The sequence below is a fragment of the Chiloscyllium punctatum genome, chromosome 22 (genome assembly GCF_047496795.1).
Source record: "Chiloscyllium punctatum isolate Juve2018m chromosome 22, sChiPun1.3, whole genome shotgun sequence".
NCBI classification, from domain to species: domain Eukaryota; kingdom Metazoa; phylum Chordata; class Chondrichthyes; order Orectolobiformes; family Hemiscylliidae; genus Chiloscyllium; species Chiloscyllium punctatum.
Window position 1 is genome coordinate 35,913,964 of NC_092760.1, and position 18,278 is coordinate 35,932,241.

Here is an 18,278-nt window from a genome sequence, read left to right on the forward strand (position 1 = left end):
TGCTTTGCAGTTGCCTTCTCCAGGATAGTTAGCTAGGAACTCTCCCAGTCTGAGCATCTGCCGACAGACATAGTAGAATGATTTAAAGGCTAAACTAACCTATTTAGTCACATTACAAGCCCACCTTTCAGGGTCAATACATCTTGCATGACTGGTACCCAGAGTTTCTGGTTCAGATGTAGTGACACCATATTTCCAGACGTCCTGGTAACAGCCCTATTTATGTAATTAAATAACAATGACCAACAAGGGAGAGGAGAGATTCATAAAAATAAACAAAGAGGTTTAAATGACTGCGAAAGACTGTAGAATTCACACAAGTAGAGAGATCAATCAGATTGCAAAGGAATACAAAAGCTGCCAGAAGGGAATATGGGTAAAAGCTTGCATAAGATAGTATGAATGATTACAAAGTGCATGAAGACAAAGTGGGTGGCTGAGAATAATATGGACCCCTTAATGAAATACATGAGTGATGTTGCTTTTTATTGGTCTTTGCAGAAGAGGCTGACGATAAAATGCAAGAGATACACAGAAATAGAAAAGAATCACTGAATGAGAGAAACTAATTGGGGTGGTATGGTAACACAGAGATAATGTTATTTGACTCAGAATACAAAGGCTTGCACTGATAATGCAGAAAAACATGCAAATATAAGATCTAGGGGCAGGAGTGGATCATTTGACCATTCAAGACTCCTCCACTATTTGAGAAGATTGTGGCTGATCTGGTTGTAGACTTGAGTTCACTTTCCTGTATTGCTGCTTACCTTTTGACTCTCTTATCAAACAAGATTCTGCATAACTCAGACATTAAAAAAATCAATGACCCAGCTTTGATTGCTCTCTGAGGAGCAGAATTCCATGGACAAGTGACCCAATGAGAATAAATACACCTTCCTCATCTTCATCTTGAATGGGAACCCCTTACTTTAAAACTTGTCTCTTCCACATGGAGAAATATGCTCTCCATATCCACCATGTCATCCTTCAGGGTCATATAAATTTCAATAAGGCCATCTCTCATTCTTCAAAGCTACAATGCACATGGCATGTGGTTCAGTGGTCAGCACTGCTGCCTCACAGTACCAGTGACCTGGGTTCAAGTCCCAGCTTGGGTGTCTGTCTGGAGCTTGCACATGTGTTTGCGTGGGTTTCCTCCCACAATCCAAAGATGTGCAGGTTAGGTGAACTGGCCATGCTAAGTTGCCCGTAGTGTTAGTCAGGGGTAAATATAGGGTAGGGTAATAGGTCTTGGTGGGTTACTCTTTGGAGGGTCAGTGTGGACTTGTTGGGCCAAAGGGCCTATTTCTATACTGTAGGGGATCTAATCTAATCTTAAAACATTTCTAGATATAATAATCATTTTATCCCAGGAATGAATTGAGTTATTCTTTTTTGATTTGGTCTTGATGTAATTATATCCATTAATTAAGGAGAGCAAATTATAGATAGCATTAGATCAATTAAGGAGAGCAAAACTGTGCTGAATATTCCAAATTAGGAACAAAGTACTGCAGATGCTGGAATCTGTACTGAAAACAACAAATGCTGGAGATCACAGCGGGTCAGGCAACATCCATGGAGAGAGGGCAAATTAATGTTTCGAGTCTAGATGATTCTCCATCACTCTGACGAGTCATCTAGACTCTAAACGTTAGCTTGTCTCACTTCATGGATGCTGTCTGACCTGCTGTGATCTCCAGCATTTGTTGTTTTCAGTCTCAATATTCTAGTTGTGTCACCAGTGTCCAATATAATGGTAGCACAATTTCTCTACTTTTATGTTCTATTCCCCTTGCAAGAAATGACAATACTCCATCAGCCTTTCTAATCACTTGTACCTGCTCACCAACATTTTGTGATTTAAATATCAGGAGACCCAAATTCCTGTGCACCACAAAGTTTTGCAATCTTCTTTAGTCACTATTTAAACAACAAATAAAATATATAAGTTCACACTTTTGGACATTATACTTCATCTGTTCAATATTCACCACCTACTTAACCATCCAAATTGCTTTGTACAGTCGTGATACGCACCTCACAAATGTACTTGTCTACTTATTTTATATCATCAGCAAATTTAGCAACTACCCTTTTTGTCCCTTCTTCCAAGTCATTTATTGCAAATAGTTGAGACCTGTAGCACTGATCCTTGTGGCACTCCACTGTTCACAGTTTATTGACACAAACGTGAAGTCTTCATTCCAACTCTCTACTTTCTGTTAACCAGTGACTTCATTACCAATGATAATGAGTTACCTCTTGCACCATGAGCTGTTATATTATGGAATAACATTTGATTTTGCACTTTATCTTGCTTTTGGAAATTCAAGTTCACCACAATTACAGGTTCTCCCACATCCACGTTCCTTGTTACTTCCTCAAAGAACTCCAGTAAATTCATCAAACAAGATTTCCCTTTCACAAAATTACATTGACTCTGTATAATTGCATTAATGTTTTTTAAATGCCCTGCTAGAACCTCCTAATCACAGATTCTAACATTTTCAATATGACAAATAGTTATCTGTCCCGTTTCTTTCTTGATTGGAGAAATCAGAGGATATTCGCTATTTTCCAATTGAGTAGGATGCTTCTAGATTCAAAGGAATTCTAGAAAATTAAAAGTATACATCTACTACCTGTGAAGCCACTTCTTTTGGGATTCTAGAATGAAGTCAATCAGTTCCTAGTGAGTTCCTTGCCTTCAGATTGTAATATTTTTCTCACTCTTTTCCCTGGTAATTCTAATTGTGTTTTGCTCCTCCCTGTTTCACCTGGTCATTTGCAAGTGTTTCTGGGGTGTTATTTGTATACTCTTATCAGCGAAAACAGACCACCATAACTTAGGAAAATTTCAAATTAAGTTGATTAAATAAAATCAGGATTCAGTATGGGTAATCATGGAATAATTGGATTGTGGTTAACAGGTCATAAATGTCCTTTAGGAAAGGAAACCTCATTGCAAATGTTTAACCTCCACGTAACTCCAGACCCACAACCTTACATTGACACAATGATGGAAGGTCTCACTGGGAGTGCTATCAGGTAGTATATATACAGCAGTAACCAGCTCACCCATCTGTAAAGTGAACTCCATCAAAGGCATGCATTTCCAGGCAACGTTATAACCTATGTCCAAACGGATGGTTGTTTTTCAGACTGGAGGCCTGTGACCAGTGGAGTGCCACAAGGCTCGATGCTGGGTCCACTACTTTTTGTCATTTATAGAAATGATTTGGATGTGAGCATAAGAGGTATTGTTAGTAAGTTTGCAGATGACACCAAAATTGAAGGTGGAGTGGACAGCGAAGCAGGTTACGTGTTCTCAGATTAAAACGGGATCTTGATCAGATGGGCCAATGGGCTGAGAAGTGGCAGATGGAGTTTAGTTTAGATAAATGCGAGGTGCTGCATTTTGGGAAAGCAAATCTTAGCAGGACTTATACACTTAATGGTAAGGTTCTGAGGAGTGCTGCTGAACAAAGAGACCTTGGAGTGCAAGTTCATAGCTCCTTGAAAGTGGAGTTGCAGATCGATAGAATAGTGAAGAAAGCGTTTGGTATTCTTTCCTTTATTGGTCAGAGTATTGAGTACAGCAGTTGGGAGGTCATATTGCGACTGTACAGGACATTGGTTAGGCCACTGTTGGGAAATTGTATGCAATTCTGGTCTCCTTCCTATCGGAAAGATGTTGTGAAACTTGAAAGAGTTCAGAAAAGATTTACAAGGATGTTGCCAGGGTTGGAGGATTTGAGCTATCGGGAGAGGTTGGCTGGGGCTGTTTTCCCTGGAGCATCGGAGGCTGAGGGGTGACCTTATAGAGGTTTATAAAATCATGAGGGGCATGAATAAATCGACAACACTTTTCACTATACCTCGGTACATGTGACAACAATAAATCAGTGTATTATATCAAAAAGAGGCAATGCAGAAATTTGCCAAAAATCTTTTCCCTGGGGTGGGGGAGTCCAGAACTAGAGGGCATAGGTTTAAGGTGAGAGGGGAAAGATGTAAGAGAGATCTAAAGGGCAATGTTTTCACACAGAGGGTGGTACTTGTATAGAATGAGCTGCCAGAGGAGGTTAGTACAATTGTAACATTTAAAAGGCATCTGGATGGGTATATGAATAGGACAGGTTTGGAGGGATATGGACCGGGTGCTGGCAGGTGGGACTAGACTGGGTTGAGATATTTGGTCGGCATGGACCGAAGGGTCTGTTTCCATGCTGTACTTCTCTGAATCTATGACTCTAGACAAAAGAGCTGAATTCCAGTGATAAGGTGAAAGTGAGCACCCTTAATATCAAGATAGTTTTTGAGCAAACATTTTTTATATACTCACTTGTGGGTCATAGACATCACTAACTGGGCCAATATTCAATGCCTGTCCCTAGTAGCCCTTGGGAAGGAGGTTAACTTCTAGAACCGCTGTATTTCACATGCTGTAGTTAGAACCCCAGTGCTGTTTGGGAGGGACATTCAGGACTTTGACCTGGGAATGCTGAAGGAATGGTGGTATATTTCCAAGCCAGATAGTGTGTGATTTGGAGGGGAACTTGCAAGTGGCAGTGGTTGTCATGTATCCCCTTCCCTTGTCGTTCTAGATGGAAATAGTCATAGGTTTGGAAGGGGCTTGTCATAATTGTAATGAGGTCAGCCAGGTGGGCCTCATGGAATATGAGTTCCCTGACTGGGGCTGTTAATCTGGCCTAATCAGGGAGCCCTGGCTGACAGACAAGAACAGAAGTGAGAGATGTTCTGTTCACTCTGAGAGCTAGCTCTGACGGAACTGGATCACACGTAAGTAAAGTGTGCCTTGTAATGCGTTGTCAGCTTTTGTGGAGTTATTTCAGACCTGTCTAAAGATTTTTGGCAAATTTCTGCATTGCCTCTTTTCGATATAATACACTGATTTATTGTTGCCACATGTACTGAGGTATAGTGAAAAGTGTTGTTTTGCATGCTATACAAACAGATAAAAGCAAAGTGCATCATTGCAGCAGAACAGAAGTGGAGTTATATGTTACAGCCACAGAGAAAGTGCATAAAGATATCAACATTAACATTTGAGAATCGATTGCCTGGTAACGGTGGGGCAGAAGGTGTCCTTAAATCTACTTGCATGTGTATTCAAATGTCTTTATCTTCTGCCCACTGGAAGAGGGTGGAAGAGAGTATAACTGGGGTGGGAGGGGTGTTTTTAATTATGTTGGTTGCTTTCCCAAGTTAGCAGGAAGTGTAGTTGGATGCTGCTATTGACTGTCAGTGATACGAGGAGTGAATGTTTGTCAAGATGGTACTAACTAAGTGGATTCCTTTGTCTTGGATGACATCTCGGTTCTTGATTGCTGTTGGGGCTGCACTCATACAGACAAAATCAGGAGTTTTTCAACACAATCCTGACTTGGGCTATGTAGATGATGAACAGGCTTTGGGGAGTCAGGCAATGAGCTTTTTTGCTGCAGTATTCCTAGCCTCTGATCTGCACTTGTGAACACTGTATTTATTTGGTGAGTCCAATTGAATCTCTAGCCAACGTTAACACCCAGAATAATGATAGATGTTGATAAGTGCGGCAGTAAGGAGACCAAGTAACACTTACAATAAGGAGCTCAAGTAACACTTGATTGAATTGAATTGAATGTATTGTCACGTGTACCGGCGCACAGTGAAAAGCTTTGTCTTGCGAGCAATACAGGCGGATCACAAAGTTAAGTAGCATAGATAACTAAATAATAGGTAAACAGCGACAAAACCAAAAACTTAGGTACAGGCAAATGTTAAGAGTTTGTGAGTCCATTCAGTATTCTAACAATAGTAGGGTAGAAACTGTTACAAAACTGGTTGGTGCATGTGTTCAGGCTTCTGTACCTTCTCTCCGATGGTAGCGGTTGTAGAAAAACATTGCCAGGGTGGGAAGGATCTTTGAGAATGCTGAAGGCCTTTCCTTGACAGCGGGCCTGGTAGATGGATTCTATAGATGGGAGGTTGGCCTTTGTGATTGTCCAGGCCAAGTTCACCACTCTCTGTAATGGTACAGTTGCCATACCAGGTGGTGATACATCCAGACAGAATGCCCTTGATGGCGCACCTATAAGATTTGCAAGGGTATTTGATGTCATGCTAAATTTCCTCAGCTGCCTGAGGACGAAGAGATATTGTTGGGCCTTTGTAACCAGCGCATCCACATGAAGAGTCCAAGAAAGCTTGTTATGGATGACCACTCCCAGGAGCTTGACACTCTCCACTCATTCCACCTCTGTGCTGATAATGTATAGGGGGGCATGACTAACATCCCACCGCAAGTTAATAATGAGCCCCTTGGTTATGCTGACATTGAGAGCTAGGTTGTTCTCAGTGCACAATTTTTCAAGGTCTTCCACCTCCCATCTGTAGTCTGTTTCGTCACCATCTGGGATTCGACTGACTATGGTGACTATACCTTTTTGACTGAATCCCCCCCACTTCTCACTAGTGCCATAGCGACATAGTGATGTACAGCACGGAATCAAATCCTTCGATCCAACTCATTGACGCCGACCAGATATCCTAACTTAATCTAGTCCCATTTGCCAGCATTTGGCCCATATCTCTCTAAACCCTTCCTATTCATGTACCCATCCAGATGCCTTTTAAATATTGTAATTGTACCAGCCTCCACCACTTGGTCTGGCAGCTCATTCCTTTTGCACCGGTATGAAAACGTTGCCCCTTAGGTCCCTTTTAAATCTTTTCCCCTTGTCCTATACCTAGGACCTCTGGTTCTGGATTCCTCCAACCCCAGGGAAAAGACCTTGTCTATTTACCCTATCCATGCCCCTCATGATTTTATAAACCTGTATAAGGTTACCCTTCAGCCTCTGAAACTACAGGGAAAATAGCCCCAGCCTATTCAACCTCTCCCTATAGCTCAAGCCCTCCAACCCTGGCAGCATCCTTGTAATTTTTTTCCACACCCTTTCAAGTTTCACAACATCCTTCCTATAGGATGGAGACCAGAATTGCAAACAGTATTCCAATAGTGGTCCAACAAATGTCCTGTATAGCCACAACATGACCTCCCAACTCCTATACTCAATGCTCTAACCAATAAAGGAAAGCATACCAAACACCTTCTTCACTGCCCTATCTACCTGCAAGTCCACCTTCAAGGAACTATGAACCTGCACTCCAAGGTCCCCAGAACCTGACCACGAAGTGGATAAGTCCTGCCCTGATTTGCCTTTCCAAAATGCAGCACCTCACATTTATCTAAATTAAACTCTATCTACCACTCCACGGCCCATTGGCCCATCTGATCAAGATCTCGTTATACTCTGAGGTAACCTTCTTCACTGTCCAGTATACCTCCAAGTTTGGCGTCATCTGCAAACTTACTAACTATACCTCTTATGCTCACATCCATTAGTCGGTTCACATTAAAATAGAGCCACATTCCAACTCAGAAAGCTGAAGTGGTTAATAGAAAAAAAGTCAAAGAACAGAGTGGGCAGACAGTGTTCAGATCCATAGTAGAGGATGAACAACAAGATAGTCACCTTCCATCTGATAGTCCCTGTGTAGTTGTATGTAAATGTCATCAACATATCTTCATATATTTATTTCTACCAGGTTTTGGAAAATAAATTACATCAACTGTACAATTTTGTAAGGAATGATTTAATCTTGCCTCACTTACCCAGACTTATTTATTGGTAAATATATGGTGATGGTGTTCTGTGCAGTCTCACACATTTATTTACAGCGCTGCACAATTAGAAAAATGTAAAACAGATGATTTCTTTTTCCGACTGAATATTTTTCAGATCACATGACATAACCTTAGGTCATCATGACCTCAACTGACTCTCCATAAAAGAAATTCATTCATGTGTTCAATTTTCTTTTTTAAACACTGCACCCATGCTCCATCTATCTCATGACTGTCCTGTGTTAGAGTTCCTTTGAGGAGAAGTTTTACCCTCTTGAAATATGGTTCTCCAAACAGAAACAGTGCCCGAGGTATTTCATCCCTGTTACTAATCTCCAATGGGGTAAGAATGGTTATCCCACGTTGAGGAGCTTGTGCTGGATCTGCCCAAAGGCTTGAGTAATGCTGTATTTTCCAATTCTGTTTATTGAGTCCAGGCAGTAAGCCTTCTTAGTCATTCTGCTATGGAAGGCATCACGGTCAGTGAGAAACTGCTCAAATGTAATAGCCATGCATTTGCATTTTCGAGAAGCTGTTACTGGCAACTGAACAAGAGCGAGAACCGTCAATAATTTTCACTCCACCTCAGGAAGCTGAAATTAAATATGACGGACCTTGTAATTTCATTGCTTGAGTCCAAGTCAGTAGTCAATGTCACAATGCCAGTATATGCTGTAATGTTTTGCTTTTCGTTGTTGTGTTGTGCTTTTGTTGCCAAGTGCAACATACATCACGGTGAACAGTATGACCTATATGGGATAAAATATCGCAGATGCTTCATGATTTGGAAACTGGGTCGAAAAGTGTGCTGGAAAAGCACAGCCAGTCAGGCAGCATCCAGGGAGCAGGAGAGTCGACGTTTCGAGCATAAGGTCTTCATCAGGAGTGAAAAGCTTATGCTCGAAACGTCGACTCTCCTGCACCTCAAATGCTGCCAGACCGGCTGTGCTTTTCCAGCACCACTCTTTTCCACTCTGATTCTCTGCATCTGCAGCCCTCACTTTCTCATAGATGATTTGGAAACTGCATGTGTTTTAAGTCTGTTTCTATTGTTCTTGAATAGAACTGTTTTACTTTTTACGTTCAATGACAATGTACTCTAGTGATGTAGAAACATACAATCATAGAGTTATACAGTACAGAAGAGACCTTTCAGCTCATTGAATCTGTATGGCCGAAAATACATTGCTACCTTTACTAGTCCATCTATTCCACACTAGATCTATGGCCTTGAATCCTATTACACTTTTAAGTGCTCATCCAAGTACTTTTGGATTTTGGATGTTTGGTGAGTTTGGATGCAATTCCAATTTTCCCATTTCTCTGGCAATGGAGCTAGTTACTAATCTTCATGCTGTTTCATGAATGCCAAGGGTGACTTTGCATCTGTCCACTGCCTGCCATATTTACGAATGTCCACTTGTTAACTTGTTTAGGATTGTTAATTTGCACATCTAACCTGAATATGAAGCCTGGTTTCTGAGATGGAAGGACTGTGTTCAATATTTCTCAGTACATTACTGAGGAAATGCTGAACTGTTGGAGGTGCCATCTTTCCATTGATGGTATGTTAGTATTCCAACTCAGATTCATGTCAAAGATCCGATGACACTACTTTGTAAAACAGAGCTCTCTTCATTGTCATGTTCAATATTTATCCCTTCATGCAACATCAGTAAGACACATAACTGGAATAAAGTCATTACTTCAGTATTGTTTGTGAGACCATGCCATCCACAAATTTGTTGTTGTGTCTCTCAGCATTACAGAAGGGAGGAACCTCAAAGCTACTGGTTCTAAAGAGCTTTGGGATGTCACAAGGTATGAAAAGCACAATATAAATGCAAGTTCTTCAGTTCTGTAGGCTACTAACGTGAGAGCTGCCTTGCCTATAGCAACCACATCAGACAAAAACCTTTCCTCGATTGTTTGATCATATGTTTTCTCCCAAGTAGAAGCCGACCTTCCCCATATCCAATCTGTTTTAATAGCAACAAATTGCCTGCATTTGACACAATGATAAACAATACTCCGCCCTACCAAGGGAATGATGTAAGCTTCACAGTGCATGTTTGCAAAATATTATTTCTCCACGAGCCTAGACACGTTAATGCACTTCCTCATTGTGTTTGGGTAAAGCAAAAGATACCGGGGCAAGTCTCTGAGTCGACAGCAATATAGAGGACTCAAAACAAAATATACACCATAATAGTAGCTAAGACCTTTTGCTATGTACTCCACCCTCTAACCATACCACAACTTTCTCAATTATATGCATCAATTTTACAACATCATACAACATCAAATTATATAGCAACCGTGTGATACATGATTAAAGAATTATAATGCAGCTTGTCAATAATTATGTAAAAAACAGAAGCTAGTGGTAAACAAGCTCCAAGAAACAGTGACTTAAAACAGAACTTTTACCCATATCCTGTTTCCTTCATTTTGCCACAAACTCTTGATTGTTTACATTTTAATTATTGCACCAAAAAGAGTCACAAATGTGAGGGGATTTTTTAAGTCAAAGTTGCCCTCTCACCCTCTTTGAAAGAGATGACTCACATGAAGGGGTGCAACGCCCATTCGTGAAGCTTAGTAATGAATGTTGTCAGGTCAACTCCCATGTGTGGCAGCATAGCTGAGTCCATCCCACTCAAGAGCATTTGCTGTTTTTCATCCATCGACATTGAAGAAGACAGCCAGGGTATCACCTAACTTTCTGCAAGAGCTCTTTCCAATGATTGATGAGACTTATTTTTGCTTGGAGTGAGGGTGTGCAGGTTGACATCGTGGTTTCGCAGCCAATACTTCCCTCAGCTGGCATTTGCATTCAGCAATGAGACAGGCCTCCTCTTAGGAGGTCTTTTCCTGTTTGTTTTATACTTGCCATGCTTTCTAATCTTAAGCAACTTGTTCCCACTCACAGTCATCCTTTTCATAATGTTAAAGACCTCTTTCAAGCAACCTGTCTATCTCGAACAATTAGCACTACTTGCAGCATCTTGCTCAAACCCTCAGTCAGCTAGTATGGAAGTTTCATTTTCCTTCTCTACCTTCGAACACTAATTTGTCATCTCATCGATCTTATCAAGTAACTTGGACGTCTTTCTCAAAAAAATTTTCCTGGCCTTTCTGACTCTTATAATTGAGTCTTAGGATAGCCTGTCTGTAGTGCTGAAACTTATATAGTAACTGCTGTTTTAGAAGACCAACATTATATTGTTTAAGCAGAAGATACAGAATGCACAGACAGATGTGACTAACATCAATATTGAGCTCATAGTTTTATCAATGACTTCCTTTGCTGTATGCAAAAAAGAAATATAGGAGGCTGCAGTTATCAGTAATTATAAATCATAATGAGAAGAAAATGATTCTTGATCCTAGCTGCAGACATTACTCTGAACAAGGAATGAAGGAGAGTGAATTATTTCTGAAAAGTAACATGACACTTATGATGACCAATGGGCAATGGTGAGCTGCTTGAACTATATTTTGAGTATGTCTAAAACTCCTTTGCTTCCTTGACATTCAATGGCATTGAATCCCTCACTATCAACATTCTGGAGGTTACCATAAACCAGAAACCCAACTGTACCAGTCATATAAATACTGTGGCTACAAGAGCAGGTCAGAGGTCAGGAATTCTGCAGTGAGTAACTCACCTCCTGTTTCTCCAGTGACTGCCACCATCTAAAAGGCATAAGTCAGATTTGTAATCTTTCCAGGGAGACATGGTGGCTCAGCAGTTAGTACTGCTGCCTCACAGCGCCAGGGACTCAGGTTTGATTCCTCACTTGGGTGACTGTCTGTGTGATGTTTTAACATTCTCCCCATGTGGGTTTCTTCCCTCAGTCCAAAGTTGTGCAGGTTAAGTGGACTGGCCACACTAAATTGCCCATCATGTCTATGAATCTGCAGGGTAAGTGGATTAGCCCATAGGCATGCAGGGTTACAGGGATAGAGTTGGGGAGGTGGGTCTGGGTGGGATACTCTTTGGAAGGACAATGTAGACTTGATGGGCTAAGTGGCCTCCTTCCACACTGTAGGGATTCCAGGAAATGACCAAACTGAAAAGCTTACCTCTACAAAAAAATAGAAGGCAATAAAACATTGACCCAAAAACAGAAGTTACTGGAAAAACTCAGCAGGCCTGACAGCATCTGTGGAGAGAAAGCAGAGTTAATGTTTCAGGTCTACCTAGTTTCAGAATTACCTCTGAAGTGATGAACCAAATTAGGTCTTTAAAGTTATGAAGGGGTTGATGTTTTGGCTAGAGGAAAGAACATTTCTGTTTGTGAATAAATTCAGAATCAGTGCTCAGAAATAGAAGGTAGTTTTGAATAAGCCTAATAAGGAATTCAGGATGCACGGTTTTACTCACTGAGTCGAGAGAATATGGAACGTGCTATCTCACAGAGTAGTTGAAGTGAATAGCAAAGATACATTAAAGGAGAAATTAGATAAGTATACGAGGGAGAAACGAACAGGAGGTTTTGTGATAGTATTTGATAAGATAGGGTGGGTGGAATTTATGGGGAGTTTAAACAGCAGCCCAGAGCAGCTAAATTGAACAGATTGGCCCTGTGTTGTAAATTCTAAGTAATTCAACAGGGAATGTGCATTGAAGGAAGATTGACATTCTGGTGAAACACAGAATAAAAATAAAGAAGAGGACATTATAAATCATGGTATTACTTATTCAGCATGAATAGTCAGCTCCTGAGAAGATGCGTATCACAATACTTAGACTTACAGTGTGTGCATGCACTATCTTCAGAGTACCTTCACACTCAGTCCATTCATCAGCTTCAGACAGGAGCCAATTGAGAACTCCAGGGGCAGACTCAAATTGAATTCATATGTTCATCTATTATTTATTTATGACTTTAAAAGTTTATAATTCATTTATAACTTAGAAGGTCTGCACAATGGGATATTAAATAAGGAAACAGATAGCTCAAACTGCCTTGCATGGTTACATCACAGTTGCAATTCTCTACTGCTGCCTGAAATCAATTGAACTGTTTCCAAATGCTCATTTTGAAAGCTTCTATCACACATCCAGGTAATGTAAAAGCTTTCCGCAATGACTCAGTGGGTAGGTAATCTGCCCGATGTGGTTCTGAGACTCATAATCTCATCTCTGTGCTTTGTTAACATAACAGGTGGCCTTGATGACTCTCCCGAGCTTGGGAGGGGCAAAACCATTAACTAAGGTAACTGTGTCTGCTTGTCATATAGTGAAGCTCCTTTGGAACATGAACACGCTCTGGTGAGAATTCCTCTACTCACCACAGGCAGCAGCATTTGAAAAGGGTGTTTTCTTTGAGAGTGAGCTGGCAAATCCATCCAATAAAAATGGAAGAGAACAAGGCTAATTTCTCAGAATTAAAAGTAGAGGAATTAAACCAAAATTGTATTGATCCTTGGTTTGTCTACACTGGAGTACAATCGTTCGGAGAGGATGTAAAAATCATCGCACTATCTGATGCTAGAACTGCAAGGTTATACCAGTAAGAAAGAAGGACTTGAAATTAGGTAGCACATTTCATGACCTCAGGACATCCTTAGTGGGCGGCACGGTGGCACAGTGGTTAGCACTGCTGCCTCACAGCGCCAGAGATCTGGGTTCAATTCCTGTCTCAAGTGACTAACTGTGTGGAGTTTGCACGTTCTCCCCGTGTCTGCGTGGGTTTCCTCCAGGTGCTCCGGTTTCCTCCCACAGTCCAAAGATGTGCAGGTCAGGTGAATTGGCCATGCTAATTTGCCTGTAGTGTTAGGTAAGGGGTAAATGTAGGGGTATGGGTGGGTTGCGCTTCGGCGGGGCAGTGTGGACTTGTTGGGCCGAAGGGCCTGTTTCCTCACTGTAAGTAATCTAATCTAATCTAATCTAATTATTCATAAACATACTTACATTGTCACTACACATGTTATTTAAGGGACTATTACACTGGCTGATTGGGGTTGGCCGTGGTAAATATCCATTCTCACTAGATTATCATCAGTCATAAATTGTACTCAAAGAGTCCTTTAACAATATGTTAACTCCAGTGAGAGCCCTTCAGACTGTGACAGCAAATCAGCAGCCCCATGTTATCCTTTGCCTCATTTTCCATTTCATCGAGTTGCAAACAGACCTCCAATTTGCTATCACTTACTCTATGCTATGGACCTGACTTTGAAAAGGAAACATTTTCAAAGGATTCAATGGATATGAGGACACATGAGAATAATCTTAGAGAATGTGCAGCTAATGATGGATCACTCGGATGAGTCCATGATGTGCACTTGAAGGGATGGATGTCTTTTCTTATTATTCTTTCATGGAATTTGAGTGCTGCTGGCAAAGCCAATGTCTGTTGTCCGTCATTGGTTGCCCTCGAGAAAATGGTAGTGAGGTACCTTCTTAAACCATTGAGTCCATGTGATTCTTACCTGGTGCTGTTATTGAAGAGTAGTTCTAAGGGATAAAGGGATCAAAGGATATCAGGAGAACGTGGGAACAAGATACTAAGTTGGATGATCAGCCCTGGAGTATTGTGTTCAGTTTTGGTCACCTTGCCATAGGAAGAATGTTATTAAACTGGAAAGGGTGCAGAAGAAATTTACAATTTTGTTGCTAGGTCTCAAGGATCTGAATTATAGGGAGAGGTTGGACAAGCTAGGACTTTTTTCTTTAGAGTGTAGAAGACTGAGGGGGACCTTATAGAGGTGTATAAGATCATGAGAGGCATGGTAGGGTGAATGCACACAGTCATTTTCCCAGGGTTGGGGAATCGATGATTAGAGGGCATTGGTTTAAGGTTAGAGGGGAAAGACTAAAAGGGAACCTGAGGGGCAACTTTTGTACACAGAGGATGGTACATATATGGAATGAGCTGCCAGCTCAAGTGGGATGAGGCAGATACGTTAATGACATTTAAAAGGCATTTGTACAAATACATGGATCAAGTGCAGGGAAATGGGGTTAAGCTTTGAGGGACATTTTGGTCAGCATGGACCAGTTTGGGTCTTAGGGGCTGTCTCCGTGCTGGAGGACTCTATGACTCTTTGACATTGCAGGGCAGAACAGGCTCGAAGTGCTGAACGCCTATTCCTGCTCCTATTTTCTATATTTCTACGCATTCCAGTATCATAACACAGGTTTTCCAAACTATGTTTCCATTTACTCAGAACAGATGAAAACTGCAGGGTGCCCTTCAGAACAGAGAGAGAGAAAGCGAGACCCTATGAGAAAGGTTCAATTGACATTTGTTTGCCCTGTGCATGGAGCTGAAGCTTTAGTTACAGAGCATGAAATATCATATTCAACAGACTGTGTCTTTTCTGATTTCAAATGATTATAATTCTGTCTCACTGAGTCACAGCACTGCTGTGAAACTGACTCTTGGGGCCTTAACTATCCTTTTCCATTGTGCCTAGAATGTCTGCCCTCTACATTCCTGATTATCTTGATCTAGGTTAATGGTTCATTTCGTTGGGAGTTCTGCATCTTGCCATTAAACAGCTTGTGACCGAATGATTATCCTGTTTAATTCCAAAAGGGAATGAATGGCTCCTAGTGCTGCTTGTCCTTTCCATTTCTTGCAGGTATTTAAAAATTACTGCAGTTTGCCATTTCTTTACCTTCCCATTGTCACCTGACAGCAGTCCCCACCCACCTAACCCCCAACCACTGTGCTCATCCAGTTCCCAATGGGACCCTACCCTCTTCTAATCAAACCAATTAAAGAGAAACAGTTAGCCAAATGGATGTTATCGGGTTGTCAATTAATCAAAGATAGCTTCTGCGATTAATGTGCACATCTTTTTAGGTGATGTTTTCTTTATAAAGAGTGTTAATTGTACAAGTTACAAAAGTGTTGCGTTCTGCTTTATGAAGGGGTGGAGAAGCCATGATAATTTCCTTTGGAGTCAGCTGCAGCACTCATGTCAACCCACTCCTGGCTTGTTTGCAAGATGAGTTCCTGCTTAAACAGTTCTAAAGCAGACTAACAATTGTATGGGTAGTGCAGAAATGCAACACATCCAGCATCTCAGCACGCTTCTGCATCTCAACCCTTTAATGCTGACATAGAGGCAACAACTTAAAACCTGTTTCTATATGCCCTAAAAGCTCATTTGCCTCAGTTACTAAAGCCATGAAGTAAATTTAGCACATGTGCTTTGCTAATATTATTCCAAGCTGACCTGTGAGAGATGCAGGGTGATTTTCTTTCCCGTTTTCCATCAGGGAGTGGTTTTGCTGAGGATTTTCAGAAGTTCATCATTGAAATTGGGATCTCGGTGGTTTGACAGGCAGTAAATGTTCTGGAGGGCATTGCGGGTCAACCTACCACACATGGACTTCAGTGGTTCAAAAAGGCAGCTCACCAACACCTAGCCAAGGTCAACTGGGGACAGGCAATAAATGCTGGCCAGCCAATGACGCACACGTTCCACAAGTGAATGAAAAAAAAAGTCCTGTATCTAAACTCCATCCACCCTGCCCCTCTGTACAAGCATACCACTTGATTTGGCAACATGCATCCTGACAAGGAAGGTTTTTTGAAACCTCAGCATTTGCTCAATAGTATTTGCATAGAGCAGTTTCAAGGCCTCGTTGAATTTAACTTTTAACCTGTTTTATGCAATGAACCAACACCTGCAACATTTGGCTGTAGTTTAGCTTGTCACACACTTGCTGCCGTGCTAGAATGTTGTAGGTTCAAGTTCCATTTCAGAACTTAAAACATAACCGTCAATGCTGGCACTCGAACTGAGGGAGTTCTGCACTGTAAACGATGTTATCTTTTGCATGAGACATCATCCCCAGCCCCATCTGCTCTCTCTCCAGTAGACATGAAACATCCCAGTGGCACTAATTTGGAAAAAAGCAGGGAAGCCCTTCCTTGCTGTCTTGGTCATAAAATCATGGAATGTTTACAGCACAGAGACAGGCCATTTGACCCACTGTCTGTCGTGACTTTCAGAAAGAGTTTTGTCTTGGCACTCCTTTTCTCCAGTCCTCTGCCTTCATCCCAAGTCTAAGAAAGATTGGAAAATTACGGCTCCTGATCTCACTTGCTGCAGAACTCTTGAATGCATCTGATCCAATACAGACAGCCTATGCAACATCTCGTTATGGATCTAAACCATTCATGAATGTGAATTCCTTTCGCTTTTACCTTGATCTGTCCAATATCTTCTTCCTTGGTAAAGACATATGCAAAGTATTGTATTTGTACCTCAGCCACAGCCTTGACTCCATGTATAACTTCATTATTATCCCCTAACTGGACCATTCCTCCTTTTAGCACGCTGCCACAATTTGTATGGCTATGGAAGACATTGATATTCTTTTTTATGTCAGCTGTCAACTTCTTCACAAACTCTCATTCTTTCAATAGAGGGACCATAGATTTCAGAAGAAAAAATCAATTCCAGCAGAAGTATAGTATTAGCTTGTGGAAATCTTCAGGCCAATAGAGCTGGAAAGAATGCTTATGCAGTTTTAGCTGTTCAAGTAGGTAGAGCTAAAAAACCCTTATTTTTATTCAAAAGTCCAGTGAGGCAAAGTCAGCAAATTAACCTGTCTGATTCTCTCTAAGAGAGAGAGAGAGGAAGATCACATCTTTTTTTTCAAAAGAATCCCTACAGTGTGGAAACAGGCCATTTCACCTAACAAGTCCACACGGACCCTCAAAGAGTATCCCACCCAGACACATTTCCCTAGCCTTGAACATTTTGGACAAACTAGCATGGCCAATCACCTGACCTGCATATCTTCCTGTGGGAGGAAGCCAGAGCACCTTGAGGAAGCCCACAAAGACACAGGCAGAATGTGTGAACTCCACGCAGACAGTCATCTGAGGGTGGATATTAATCTGGATTCTTGGCACTGTGAGGCAGCAGTGCTAACCATTGAGCCACCATGCCTGTTGAGCAACATTTTAAAGGCATTTGGATAAATTAATGAACGGGAAAGGTTTGGAGGGACAGGGACGAGCACAGGCAAGCAGGACAATGTAGCTTGGGAACATAGTCAGCGTGCACCGAAGGGTCTGTTTCCATGCTGTATGACTCTATGACTCAAAAGCACTTTGCATCCAATTAATCAATTTCAAATAAAACATCTACAGAAAGTCACCAAAATAAAATGCAAATTCAACAGTTGAATAAGATACTTAAAGTAAAAATAAGTGTGATACCTCACTGAAGTTAACTAAATACTGTATAAGAAATATTGTTGGGAAAAAACATTGAATTATTCTGTTTTTGCGGTTTATGATAGAATTTTTCAACTCTTTGCTTCTTTTATTTTGGTGGCTTTGTGCAAATATGTTCAGTGATTGACTACCATGGTGACAAATAAAACTTATGGTCCAACAAACCAGGTTTCAGTCTGGGATCGGAATTGTCCAGTATTGCCATCAGCTGGTGTCATAAGACTCTGTTGACATTTGATCCAGTTAGCACATCTCATTCATAAGAACCAGATCAGAAATACTTCCTTTATCATATTGCTGTAGAAAATTCTCCTGAGTACACTCGAGGAACTCTTGCCTCTCTTTGCACTTTACACCAGTAC